The sequence below is a fragment of the Daphnia carinata genome, chromosome 1 (assembly GCF_022539665.2).
Source record: "Daphnia carinata strain CSIRO-1 chromosome 1, CSIRO_AGI_Dcar_HiC_V3, whole genome shotgun sequence".
Classification (NCBI taxonomy): domain Eukaryota; kingdom Metazoa; phylum Arthropoda; class Branchiopoda; order Diplostraca; family Daphniidae; genus Daphnia; species Daphnia carinata.
The window spans coordinates 6,378,368-6,392,397 of record NC_081331.1 but is presented as its reverse complement, the minus strand read 5'-3'; the positions used below and the strand labels follow the sequence as shown (position 1 = coordinate 6,392,397).

Genomic DNA, 14,030 nt, shown 5'->3' with positions numbered 1-14,030 from the left:
GGTATTCACCCTGTACAGCGAATTACGTACAACCATAAACTTTCGCAGTACCATTCTAATCATTGCGAGGGTAGTTGTATTCCCTTACTATTTCGCATTCACCTACACCCTTAAAAAGGAAATATTGGCCTTTTTCTGTTTTACTGCTATCGCCATCTAACGGTCACGTTTCTAGTTAATTCTCTATATACACTGACCGAAAAAAAATTTATGCCCGACTAAATAAGCCCGACTTTTCTCGGTCGGGCTTTAAAATTTTTTCTGAAAAAGCTGAAACTCATTGGGATTGGTTGAGTACCTCAGGATATACTCAAAATTGAATGCTGATTCCGGGAAAATTGCTCTTTTTTTCATTAAGTTAGTTTTTATTGAAATACACCGAATATTTCTACTGCATCACGCTAGCGTTGTACCGTACTGGCACGCTAGCATTGCGCCAAATATTCGGTGAAATTCACATGTTATACGCAAAGTGAAATGCTGATTCAGGGAAATTATTCGCTTTCTCGCCAAAGCAGCTGTTTTTGAAATATATTTAATAGTACGATACGCTGTTTTGTACAGGCGCGCTGTACCGTACTGGCGCGCCAACTTCGATTTGGGAAAGTCGGACTTATTTATTTTGTCGGGCTTATTTTCTAGCCCTACCTTCTTGAACATCGGGAGCCGTTGAGTGAAATAGAACTGGATACCTTACCAGTAGATGGCTATACCGTTTGGTGGGTCGTCTGCGACATAAATCCAAGGTTTACCATATGTAAGCTTGCAGCATATTTGCTATAATGGTATGGCAATATGGCAATATGGCAATCCGTTTTACATGAAAAAAAAAAAAAATGGCGGAAAAAAAAAAAAAATCGCACTTTTTTCTCTTTTTTCTACCCGTAGCCATCTATCAGTCGGTTTCGTTATTACAGCATGTAAGCAATTTGAGTTAATTGTATCCCATTAGCAGTTAATTGAGTAGCGTGGCTGGAGAACAACGCGTGGCTGGAGGAACAATTGAAAAATGGATAAGATAATAAAACAAAAAAATGGTAAGTATAAACATTATTATATTGGTTTTCAATTATTAATTATTGTTTATTAGATCAAATTATGAAGCTGCAGGCCCAGTTATTGGAACAACACAAAATATTAGATAACAAAGCTAAGGATCGTAGGCCTAACACGTAATGATTCTATTTATTTGCTTTTATTCATTCGTGTTTTGTAGCTCAAATTTTGAGTCTTCAAGCTCAGCTAGGGGAAAAGAACAAATTGGAACGGAACAGTTTCCAAACAGTGAAGGAGGTTTTTCAAAACTCATCTCAAACTGAACGTGAGGATGAGTTGGCATTAGGCGAACACAGCCAGGTACCTAAAGTTTTCAAATAAGAATTCAAAATAAGTATAGAATTTTAAAAAACAGTTATTTATTGCTTAGTTATTCAGTCCACCACATGACAGTGTGTTAAATTTAAATTCTGTTAGTGCTGCACTAAAAGAATCGTTAGTAATAAGCTCATGCAGTGAAGGAACTGAACAATTGTGGGAACGTATTTGGGCCGAAAATGGGTGTGGTACAGAAACCCAGAAATGGCACAAGTTCAACATGAAACATGGATTAGGTACTTTTCGGTTTTCTGTCTATCGAAAAAGTATTTTTAATGCTATTATTTTGCATTCACAGATTTTAACGGGGGATCAAATCAAGTCTGGAAGTGTTACAGGATGGAAGAGTGAGCCTACAGATGAAAAAACACTGAGAGTGCATTACCATAAGGTGTGAGGTAAATTAATAGAGTAATGCAAATTGCCTAATGAGAAGTACCATCTTGTGTTAATGAATCCAGTACAACAGCAATCCTTTATAGTTCTGTCACAGCTAGAAGCCTCAAATAATTCTGCTTCTCTTGCTAAAGAACAACTTGTCCTTTATGTTCAGAGTGTTGGGGAAACTGGGTATTTAAATGGCCCTAAAGATGTTTTAATTTTGCTGCTATTGCAGAGATGAACATCATACATGGACTCTTTAGGTATGAAAGGATTTTTCTTCAAATAATTTTGAATTTATGACGAAGAATTTCTCCTCCTTTTTGCCAACCAGGTCTTATCTACCAAAAAAAAAATTTATCCAATAGGAAAGGATTTTCATGTACTGGGAAAACAACTATCAACAATGCAACATTCTACAGGTGCTAGTTTATCATTCAAGATCCTTATGCAATGAAGTTAATCTGCAATTTGTATGTCCTTTCCCAAGCTTCCACCAGAAGTTGAATCTATGAGTCATGTAAGTTCCATGATCAACAATTGATGTGTTTAACTGTGTTGTTTTTCTTTTCTCAATATAGGTTAATAGTAACATTGGATCTGAAAAGATTCTTGGTTGGGGCAAGACACTGAATAAATTGTATTGATTGGATGGATGACATGACATTGCTATACTTAATTCGGATTCCCCAGACGGTATTTGATATTTAAAAAATTGAAGTGCATATCTGGGCTCCCTTCTTTTCTGAAGCCCCGTTTCCCCTTGACTCATAATAAGCCCGTAGGGGGTCATGCCCCTACTGTACGGTATATATAAAAACAACATATACCGAGGTTTGGAGGGCTCTGGCCGGAAAGGGGACGTGGGGTGCCGCTTCGTCCGATGATGTGTTCACGGAGGGTGACGTGGCTGCCCACAAATCCGAACTAAAGGTTAATCGCTCCTGTAAAAATGTTCCAAATCTTCAGCTCTTCTTCCGGCTTCTCTTAGCCAATCACCGGGTAATCTCCCCGGTGGGTCAACAAGGCAGTGTCTCCCCCTGCCTGGGTTGACGGCAACTTTTGAAAGGTCTATTGTGCCTTTTTAAAGTTGCAAAATCATTTATATGTGCAGAGTAATGTCAATACAATTTATTTTTTTTAAACAAAAAATAGCAAAACTTATGTTTTTAACTGCCTTCTTACTCTGCCCTTTCTTTTTTTTTTATATTGCTTGGTCTTGTGTTTTCTGCTTGGCATTCTTCTAATTTCTTTCTTCATTTAATATTCATACTTCGATAATCCATTTTAAGTCGTCTGGGATTTGAACCACAGAATTCTTGCACCATAGGCCAGCGTGCTACCGGTATGTCATACTACCCTTGTTAATATTGTTTCGGATTGTGATACCTATATAGATATTCAGTACACACTAGCTTATTGTTGAATGCATATTAGTTATTTGTAAGTTCATGGTTGGAATAATGGTAAAGCATGTGGTTGTCATGCTAGAATACTAGGGTTCGATCCCCATATCAGTTAATGTACAGCTAAATAATAAATACAAAATTAAATAGTGTAAAATCGTTTTTATTGTCCCTCCTTCCACCCACATATCCACCACTATTACATACATTTTAAAATACAGTACACAACATACAATACATACACAGATACACTTAAACTAACACGTTGGCTGCCACGCCACCATTTTCTACTGTCGCTAGTGTCGCTATCCTAGGGATAGCGACCAAGGGGGCCGGGTAGGCCGGGCTGACACGGCGATGAGACCTTTTTGGGAACGCACACCCCAGGTCTCATCAGCCGCATCGAAAAAGGGAATTCCCTGTGGTGCGTTGCCTAGGGGCCATTCGGCCAATCTTGGGCAGTGGCGCTGCTCCACCCCATGGCAGATAGACCATGGAGCAGAACAGCGCGGCCCGTCCCTGTCAAGCTACAAAAAAAAAGGGGATCAAAGTGGGTGGGTGGCAGCCAACGTGTTAGTTTGCAAAACATAATACAACATAAAACAAAACACAACCATACCACGAAGACGAGGCGACCACGAGGTGATGAAGGGGCGATAGGGGAGGCGTAGACGGCGTGACCACGAGGCGATGACAGGGCGACGACGACGGGCGAGGCGACGGGAGAGGCGAAGACGGGGCGACGGGCGAGGCGACGGGCAAGGCGACGGGCGAGGCGAAGATGTTGAGACGGGCGAGGCGACGGGCGAGGCGAAGACGGCTACAGGCGAGGCGACGGACGGGGCGAAAAGCCAGGCGACGAAGGATTATGAAGTGAAGAACGGGCAAAACTTAGAATTTTGATTCAATTTTGCGTGGAACAGAAGATGATGGCATAGTTCTAAATGATAAATATGAAGAAAACGTTACTACATGTGGAATATAATATTATTGGCATAATTATAACAGGGAAGGAAATTTACTTTACCCTGTTGTCCAAAGACGCAAAAGTTGTTGGGCTGGTAATTTTGCTGAAGGAGAAGGCTCGGCAGACCTACGATGGGATATTATATTTAAAGAATGGCAACAGTAGATAAGCCTCAAACTTAAAATACCAAACAGGACTGGCTGTGATGTCCATTTCTATGTAAGTTGGTTGGTAGTGGTTAATCATTGGAATCCAAACAAAGAGGGACACGATGCACTAGTCAGATTAAAGCTGTTTCTGATGACTAGGCAAAGGGTAGTCAAATGAGACAGTGGTGTGTTGGTTCTATCATTGGTGACCTTCCCACTGGTTAGTATGTCTTCCGTTGTAAGTTTTACAAAGCTAGATGTTAAAGTCAGAATCATGCCAATATTAACGGCCACACACACAAGTTACATACCTCTAAATAGAGCAACAGAGTAGCATGATGGAATGCTAAGGTCATAGTTCTTTGACAGAGCAATTTGTGACAGTTTGGAATTGGCAGCTTGCATAGCTTGCAAGATTGCCCGTTACATGAAAAATGAAATATTTGGTTTGCTTCACGTCCAAAACGACACAGGGAATAAAACACTTAATAGTACTTAATTTTATACAACTTTTCACTGGAGTCTAACATTTTTAACAAAGACTTTCAAGCAGGATTAACTGCTTACACCACTGTCACACGTAAACATTCCACCATTTTGGAAGCGCAACAGCGACATCTAGTTTTTTTCTCAACAACCAAAATAAAAGTGAATCGAAGAAGAATTAGTGAACAAATTGTTTATTAAAAAACCTCGGTATTACCATTAAAATACATGATTTAGATTGGAAATTTCACAGGGCTTTTTACAAGCGTGTCTGACCAGCATCAAACTGTAGTTTAAGAATAAATAATCTTACGCGTTTTTGTTTAAAATAGTACTTCCCATCTCTTGCCAGCTTTTAGTCGTATAAATATCAACACATAATCACCAGGTTTTTCTTGTGTCTTCTCGGTTAGAAAATGAAAATACAAAATGACAAGGTTAAGTCAAAACAACGAATTACTAGAAGATCAACTGTCGGTCACACAACATGATACAAAAACACGACATTTACATATAAAACAATCGGTTCGGTATTGCGAACGCCTGTGTGCCCTTTGCGCTAATACCAATTTAATGAAGATATTGACCAAAAAGAACGACATTTTAGTTTTTTGCGCTCGTCCCCAGAGTCAGACGATTGAACGTAAAAAGTATAAAACACGCTCAAAATAGCCCAGAGAAAACTGAATCGGATAGCGCGGAATAACACGCAGGAGAATACCGAGTAGTCTAACAAGAATAACGTTTATTACCTTTCAGCAGATTGTAAAACGGTGACAGTCAGTAGGATGTTTCGTATCCAATTGGAGACGCCTACGTAGATCCTTGGGAAACTAAAAATTTTGGGCAAATCAAACAGTCCTCAAAACCCACTTCCTGGTGACGCAAGTTCACATATTATTTACATACTTTAACGGCTGTTGATGCTAGCTGCAATTTTTCCGGCGCAATGTAAATCCATCAATATTAGTAACCTAGAAAGAGAAAGTTTCTATTAGAAGAAAATAAGGATGATTCTTAATGTTCCGAGAATAATTAAACTTCGATAGGTCTTATTTACTAATTACTCACCCGATTTAGTATGTGTCACGCACCCTTGTTTTGCGTAACAGCCAGACAGAGAAAACATTTTAAACCTTGGCTAAGGAGATCCGCCGGGCTCATCCAGGTTACGTGCTAGTGCTTTTCCATAAAACCTTCATTGTTAACTTGTTTGGAATTGATGTGACTCCTTGTTGTAATCATAGTAGGAGAGCAATCCCTTGATTTAATGTAATCTGGAAGGGAAAAATATTATAACGATTCAAGAAAAACATGGCTATTAAGATTACCACTAACTAAAATCTTAATCCTTTGAAGATAAGTTTTGTGCATTTCAAGAATTATTGAACATCAGAATTTTCTATTAATTCACCATCAGGACAGATTAATATGTACCACTGCTATTGAAAAATGTAGACTGTACGTGATGTGTGCGATAAAAAAATCCAGAAAAATATCTGTTAATTCAAGTTCATCTAATTTTCATCCATTCTACCATACCATTTCATTCCAACTACAGGGGAAACGGCCTCACGTGCAGAGACCTATCAAGGCGTATTCGGTTTTCTCAAGTATAAAGCACGCTTTGAAATAGATGGAATGTTTGTCTGTTGGAAAGCAAACGAAATCATCCAGAGCCATTTCGGTCAGTATGGGGACGAGTTGAGTGCAATCCGGCCGAAAACCTTCGACGAAATCAACAGAAAGCATTGAAAACTTCCTCGATCGACAACTGAATTCGACATCTTGTTAACTATATGTTTTGCCCTGATGAGGAATGAATCACACACTTCTGGGATTTAAACTACGATAGGCCTACTCCAATATACAGACATAATGCAATTTTAAAACATCCGCCGCGTATATTCGAGAAAGCCTATTAAGCATAAAATCAAAAGGTGTGTATATATAGTTTACATGATGTGAAATAAGAAAAAAAAATCACCCGAATTGTAAATTTATTAAATAAATCCCGTGCTTAAGGCTTCGCCTTTAGACCTTAGCCGGATTTAACTTCACCCCGTTCCCACACTGACCAAAACGGCTCTTAGTGATTCCGTTTCGTTCTGCCTGCATTTTCACTTTCAAAGAAATACATTAAACAAAGATAAATTTATACGTAATAAATAAATATCCGCAAGGAGGCCGTTCCCTTTGTAATTGGAATTAACTTTGAATTTGTGGAATAGAATGGTATAGTAAAATGGAGGACGATTGAGGGATTACTTATGACAAACTACGCAAGATATCTAGATGTTAGAATGATTTGGATCTAAATGGATGTCCTACCTCGTTCACATCACTTGAACATTTCAATTATATATGAATACGGGAAGAGCTTCAGCACTCAACTTCAGATTGAGAAGCGTAAAATTTTAAATAAATACTATTACTTGTATGGCTTCCAACTATTTTGAAGTTGAAGCTTTGCTGCTGTGCCAATTCCGGATGTTTAACTCTGTGTTTCTAATAACAAACCCTTATGATAATGGTAGATACATGGTTGCATGTTGCTGCGTAGTCGGTTGTTTTAAAGACGAATGCTTCCTTTTCTTTGCTCTCGTTTCACAGATAAGAAAGACTTCAGATTAATATAGCACATAAAAGAATTATACGACTCAAACCTTACCTAGGCCATGGTTATTTCAGACATCAGCAGTGTTGGCAATACAAGACGCACTGAAAACGTGATACAATTTTGAAAATGTTTTAGTAATGATTAAAATGGAATCTCAAAACGACATGCCTTGCTTATAGAAGAATAAGGTTTTCACAGCTAAACGCAAAGTCCTCGAAGTACATAGCGTAAAGTGAAAGCTGTAACAAAAATAAATTATGAAAACAATTAATGAATAAATATTTGTATAATAACGTACCACGTAGTATCTAGATTCCAACCTTTTTGTTGTTTTAGCCATGGCAACATGGATATCGACGGATAAACGTCAAACATGCGAAAAGCAGTACGGTAGTCCAAAAACTCTTATCGGTTTTCTATGTAAATCTAACACAACCATGCCCAAAAAGAAAAGAAATATGTATATATGATGAATTAAACATGTGGTCTAAAGAAGAATAGCAAAAGTCAGTTAATCATATAGCTTTACCATGAATGAGAACCTGCAACTGGTTACTGATGTAGTTTTTTCTTCAAACAAAAGCTTTCTTGTTGTCCACATACTGTTGTGTATATTTGTTGTTCCATATCGCCGTTGATTCCAAAAACAGAACTATGAACAAATCGAGCTCGCTGAAGACGTTTCTGAGCGTATAGAACAAAGTTATGAGCATGCAAAAACTTCCATTGCATACCTAAGAGAGCTTAAAAGAACTTCAACTTCTATTTCTTCACCTGACTAACTCTTTCTTTTAAGATGACTATTACTAACTATGGAACTAACCTGGAAAAAGTAGTACTATGGGGTTCTTAGAGGCGACAGCAAGACTCCACGTTTGAAGAGTAGCAGCCTGGATGAACACAGAAGCGCCGGGGGATAGGTAGATTTTCTTCGGCCGCCAAGTGGCGCTAATTTTCCTTAGGAGTAGGTGAAAGAATATGAAAGAAGTTTTAAATTTATATAAATTTGTCAATTTTAAATAGTCTACTAGTACTACTGTACGTAATGGTGTTAGATACAAAAAGAAACAACAAAAACTTACAGGTATCGAATTGGGTCACATATCCCGATCATAAGCGTCTGCATCCACGAGCCGTCTTTCAGGCCGTGGGGAGGCTAACGAACAGCCTACGTTCAATGTTCCCCTCTTCTCCACCCTTCAGTTTGTGGGTCGATCCTTAACGTGTAGTGAACAGTACTACAGATCGATTTTTAGCCTGGCAAGGCTTTTTTTGCCATTTTTAGCCTGGCAAGGCTTTTTTTTGCCATTTTTAGCCTGGCAAGGCTTTTTTGGTGTACCATTTAGCCCCGTTATAGTAGGCATGGCTCTTCTTTTCTCTCTTCTTTTATTCTTTCTTCTTTTTTTCTCACTTCTTTTATTCTTTCTTCTTTTATTCTTTCTTCTTTTTTTCTTTCTTCTTCTTTTCTTTCTTGAATGAGTAGAATCTTGCGTATCTTGAATGATGAATTGGAGGGAAAGGGAGGGAGGGAAATTGGCGGTGGCGGGACTTGAACCCGGGGCCCTCAGAATGCGAAGCGAAGGTGGTAACCACTGTGCCAGGACCGCACATCCCAAACAAATTTTGCTTTGGGTGTCACCCATTGAAATAGGTAGCTTATGAAGCAATGGAATAGTGTAGTATGGCGCTATGGCTTAGTATACGGCTACCATGCTGATTTCACGGGTTCGATTCTATGTTTTTATAATTATATTAATATTTTTTTTTACGTTTAGCAACGCACTAGTAACTTTTGCCCGTGCAAGACCTGGGGATAGCGCATTTTAACGCTTCTTTTTCTTAATTTTAGTCGGTCAATCGTTAATTTGAGCCTAATTTATTCGTTATTTTGCCGTCTAATTTTAATTCTTTTTTCATATTAAAACACTCCCTATTTTTGCCCGCAAACCCTCTCACTTTATTTATTTACTAGTAACGTTGAGCCCGTCCACGGCCGGGGGATAGTTGGCGCTAGCGTATTTTTACGCTATTTTTAAGAAAATTGACCCATGCCTATTTTTTGCCCGTCTACTCTTAATTCTATTCATCAATCAAGAGTTCCCCTTTCATCCCCGCCGACCCACTCATTGTTTCTGCCGGCCATCCCCTCACTTTCTCTGCCCAACCACACTTTACCCGTCGACCCCCTCTCTGCCCGTCAACCCACACTCTGCCCGTCAACTCCCATTCTGCCCCCAAAAATGCCTACTGGGGAACATCTACCTTTTTTTGCATTTGCCCACCCTTTCGTCACAGTCTCGGCCCGTCAACACCCCCGCTATAGTTGTCCGTCCATCCATTTTTTGCTTCTGCCCGCTAAGAAGCCCGCTGTTATTGCCCGTAGACCCTCTCTCTGCCCGTCAGCCCCCGTTCTGCCCGTCGGCCCCCTCGCTGCCCGTCGACCCACTCATCTGCCCGTCGGCCCACGCGCTGCCTGTCGACCCACTCGCTTCCCGTGACGTGACTCGTGATGTGACAGACACAGGCTCCTCCTCTTCAAAGACATCATGTGTCGCCATCTAGGTAAAATCCAGTTCAGTCAGATTCAAACAAAAAACAAGCTTAACTTTGTCTTTACTTATTTTCTCAGAAATCTGGATTGCTATAAAAACCCATGATTTTGAATCGAAATTCAACGATGATGTCGGAAAACCAGTGCGTTTTTAGTTGCGTTTTTTCGGAACGAATATCGTTTGGCCTTTCGAAAATCGATTAAAGGATCCGATAAGCAAGAACCCATTTGGCGTAGTCAAGGGGGGGGGGGGGGGGGGGGGGGGGGGGGGTTTGTGTAAAACGGATTGCCATAGTTTGCATCAAACTTACCCATTCGGCAACCCAAGTGTGCATATGTTTTTCTTTGATAATTATTTTATTTTGCTACTATGCTTGGTAAACTGCAATTATGCCCAATATTTTTACCTTTGCATTTTAGGTCTTCTCTTCTATGTCACTAAGTACTATAGGGAAGGGAATAACTGAAGTTGATTGAGATCTATTCTGATTCTCCTGATATCCATCTCAACAGGTTTTTATTTGCTTTTCAACATCCATTTCATAGTGGGACGTGTGGCTTTGATTAATATTGCCATAAAGTCTGCCGAAAATGGGTGTGGTACGGAAACCCAGAAACGGCATGAGCTCAACATCAAACATGGATTAGGTACTTTTTGGTTTTTTGTCTATCGAAAAAGTATTTTTAATGCTATTGTTTTACATTCACAGAATTTTAGCGGGGGATCAAGTCAAGTCTGGAAGTGTTACAGGATGGAAGAGTGAGCCTACAGTTGAAAAAACACTGAGAGTGCATTGCCGTTAAGGTATGAGGTAAAGTAATAGAGTATGCAAATTGTCTAATGAGAAGTACCATCTTGTGTGAATGAATCCTGTATAACAGCAATCCTTTATAGTTCTGTCACAGCTAGAAGCCTCAAATAATTCTGCTTCTCTTGCTAAAGAACAACTTGTCCTTAACGTTCAGAGTGTTGGTGAAGCTGGGTACATAAATGGCCCTAAAGATGTTTCACTTCGCTGGCATTGCAGCGATGAACATCATACATGGACTCTTTAGGTATGAAAGAAATTTTCTTGAAAAATTTTTGAATTTATGACGAAGCATTTCTCCTCCTTTTTGCCAACCATGTCTAATCTACAAAAAAAAATTTATCCAATAGGAAAGGATTTTCAGCATACTGGGAACACAGCTATCAACAATGCAACATTCTACGGGTGCTATTTTATCATTCAAGAGCCTTATACAATGATTTTCATCTGCAATTTGTATGGCCTTTCCCAAGCTTCTGCCAGAAGTTGAATCTATGAGTCATGTAAGTCACATGAGCAACAATTGAGATGCTTAATGGTGTTTTGCTTTTCTCAGTATAGGTTGATAGTAACATTGGATCTGAAAAGATTCTTGGTTGGGGCAAGACACGCAAGACCTAAGCACCCCCCCCCCCCATTGACTACGCCAAATGGGTTCTTGCTTATCGGATCCTTTAATCGATTTTCGAAAGGCCAAACGATATTCGTTCCGAAAAAACGCAACTAAAAACGCACTGGTTTTCCGACATCATCGTTGAATTTCGATTCAAAATCATGGGTTTTTATAGCAATCCAGATTTCTGAGAAAATAAGTAAAGACAAAGTTAAGCTTGTTTTTTGTTTGAATCTGACTGAACTGGATTTTACCTAGATGGCGACACATGATGTCTTTGAAGAGGAGGAGCCTGTGTCTGTCACATCACGAGTCACGTCACGGGAAGCGAGTGGGTCGACAGGCAGCGCGTGGGCCGACGGGCAGATGAGTGGGTCGACGGGCAGCGAGGGGGCCGACGGGCAGAACGGGGGCTGACGGGCAGAGAGAGGGTCTACGGGCAATAACAGCGGGCTTCTTAGCGGGCAGAAGCAAAAAATGGATGGACGGACAACTATAGCGGGGGTGTTGACGGGCCGAGACTGTGACGAAAGGGTGGGCAAATGCAAAAAAAGGTAGATGTTCCCCCAGTAGGCATTTTTGGGGGCAGAATGGGAGTTGACGGGCAGAGTGTGGGTTGACGGGCAGAGAGGGGGTCGACGGGTAAAGTGTGGTTGGGCAGAGAAAGTGAGGGGATGGCCGGCAGAAACAATGAGTGGGTCGGCGGGGATGAAAGGGGAACTCTTGATTGATGAATAGAATTAAGAGTAGACGGGCAAAAAATAGGCATGGGTCAATTTTCTTAAAAATAGCGTAAAAATACGCTAGCGCCAACTATCCCCCGGCCGTGGACGGGCTCAACGTTACTAGTAAATAAATAAAGTGAGAGGGTTTGCGGGCAAAAATAGGGAGTGTTTTAATATGAAAAAAGAATTAAAATTAGACGGCAAAATAACGAATAAATTAGGCTCAAATTAACGATTGACCGACTAAAATTAAGAAAAAGAAGCGTTAAAATGCGCTATCCCCAGGTCTTGCACGGGCAAAAGTTACTAGTGCGTTGCTAAACGTAAAAAAAAATATTAATATAATTATAAAAACATAGAATCGAACCCGTGAAATCAGCATGGTAGCCGTATACTAAGCCATAGCGCCATACTACACTATTCCATTGCTTCATAAGCTACCTATTTCAAAGGGTGACACCCAAAGCAAAATTTGTTTGGGATGTGCGGTCCTGGCACAGTGGTTACCACCTTCGCTTCGCATTCTGAGGGCCCCGGGTTCAAGTCCCGCCACCGCCAATTTCCCTCCCTCCCTTTCCCTCCAATTCAGCATTCAAGATACGCAAGATTCTACTCATTCAAGAAAGAAAAGAAGAAGAAAGAAAAAAAGAAGAAAGAATAAAAGAAGTGAGAAAAAAAAGAAGCAAGAATAAAAGAAGTGAGAAAAAAAGAAGAAAGAATAAAAGAAGAGAGAAAAGAAGAGCCATGCCTACTATAACGGGGCTAAATGGTACACCAGAAAAGCCTTGCCAGGCTAAAAATGGCAAAAAAAAGCCTTGCCAGGCTAAAAATGGCAAAAAAAGCCTTGCCAGGCTAAAAATCGATCTGTAGTACTGTTCACTACACGTTAAGGATCGACCCACAAACTGAAGGGTGGAGAAGAGGGGAACATTGAACGTAGGCTGTTCGTTAGCCTCCCCACGGCCTGAAAGACGGCTCGTGGATGCAGACGCTTATGATCGGGATATGTGACCCAATTCGATACCTGTAAGTTTTTGTTGTTTCTTTTTGTATCTAACACCATTACGTACAGTAGTACTAGTAGACTATTTAAAATTGACAAATTTATATAAATTTAAAACTTCTTTCATATTCTTTCACCTACTCCTAAGGAAAATTAGCGCCACTTGGCGGCCGAAGAAAATCTACCTATCCCCCGGCGCTTCTGTGTTCATCCAGGCTGCTACTCTTCAAACGTGGAGTCTTGCTGTCGCCTCTAAGAACCCCATAGTACTACTTTTTCCAGGTTAGTTCCATAGTTAGTAATAGTCATCTTAAAAGAAAGAGTTAGTCAGGTGAAGAAATAGAAGTTGAAGTTCTTTTAAGCTCTCTTAGGTATGCAATGGAAGTTTTTGCATGCTCATAACTTTGTTCTATACGCTCAGAAACGTCTTCAGCGAGCTCGATTTGTTCATAGTTCTGTTTTTGGAATCAACGGCGATATGGAACAACAAATATACACAACAGTATGTGGACAACAAGAAAGCTTTTGTTTGAAGAAAAAACTACATCAGTAACCAGTTGCAGGTTCTCATTCATGGTAAAGCTATATGATTAACTGACTTTTGCTATTCTTCTTTAGACCACATGTTTAATTCATCATATATACATATTTCTTTTCTTTTTGGGCATGGTTGTGTTAGATTTACATAGAAAACCGATAAGAGTTTTTGGACTACCGTACTGCTTTTCGCATGTTTGACGTTTATCCGTCGATATCCATGTTGCCATGGCTAAAACAACAAAAAGGTTGGAATCTAGATACTACGTGGTACGTTATTATACAAATATTTATTCATTAATTGTTTTCATAATTTATTTTTGTTACAGCTTTCACTTTACGCTATGTACTTCGAGGACTTTGCGTTTAGCTGTGAAAACCTTATTCTTCTATAAGCAAGGCATGTCGT

The 14,030-nt window shown here is 39.9% G+C and overlaps 3 long non-coding RNA genes across 20 annotated transcripts; 1 reads left to right on the top strand and 2 right to left on the bottom strand.

The window, feature by feature from the left end:
• The first annotated feature begins 1,430 nt into the window (after nucleotides 1-1,430).
• LOC130691238 (uncharacterized) lies at nucleotides 1,431-14,021 on the top strand. Of its 11 annotated transcripts, XR_009001178.2 has the most exons (10): nucleotides 10,195-10,261; nucleotides 10,355-10,376; nucleotides 10,448-10,582; nucleotides 10,645-10,990; nucleotides 11,094-11,555; nucleotides 11,615-13,107; nucleotides 13,233-13,366; nucleotides 13,506-13,660; nucleotides 13,764-13,891; nucleotides 13,951-14,021. It is a non-coding gene; the product is annotated as an uncharacterized LOC130691238 (long non-coding RNA). The 11 variants fall into 11 exon arrangements; XR_009001175.2 differs by having other exon boundaries at nucleotides 10,210-10,261; nucleotides 10,355-10,582; XR_009421492.1 differs by having other exon boundaries at nucleotides 10,257-10,582; nucleotides 10,645-10,739; nucleotides 10,830-10,990.
• On the bottom strand, nucleotides 3,960-7,483 carry LOC130691237 (uncharacterized). Of its 7 annotated transcripts, none has more exons than XR_009421617.1 (5): nucleotides 5,835-7,141; nucleotides 5,673-5,737; nucleotides 5,516-5,596; nucleotides 4,189-4,254; nucleotides 3,960-4,101 (listed from the first exon to the last, which is right to left on the bottom strand). It is a non-coding gene; the product is annotated as an uncharacterized LOC130691237 (long non-coding RNA). The 7 variants fall into 7 exon arrangements; XR_009421618.1 differs by lacking the exons at nucleotides 3,960-4,101; nucleotides 4,189-4,254 and adding exons at nucleotides 7,199-7,364; nucleotides 7,435-7,483 and having other exon boundaries at nucleotides 5,147-5,596; nucleotides 5,835-6,040; XR_009001171.2 differs by lacking the exons at nucleotides 3,960-4,101; nucleotides 4,189-4,254 and adding exons at nucleotides 7,199-7,386; nucleotides 7,435-7,469 and having other exon boundaries at nucleotides 5,147-5,596; nucleotides 5,835-6,040.
• LOC130691240 (uncharacterized) lies at nucleotides 7,552-8,979 on the bottom strand. 2 transcript variants are annotated; one of them, XR_009001182.1, is made up of 5 exons: nucleotides 8,466-8,979; nucleotides 8,207-8,340; nucleotides 7,913-8,126; nucleotides 7,682-7,809; nucleotides 7,552-7,622 (listed from the first exon to the last, which is right to left on the bottom strand). It is a non-coding gene; the product is annotated as an uncharacterized LOC130691240 (long non-coding RNA). The 2 variants fall into 2 exon arrangements; XR_009001181.1 differs by having other exon boundaries at nucleotides 7,913-8,067.
• Nucleotides 14,022-14,030: the final 9 nt, after the last annotated feature.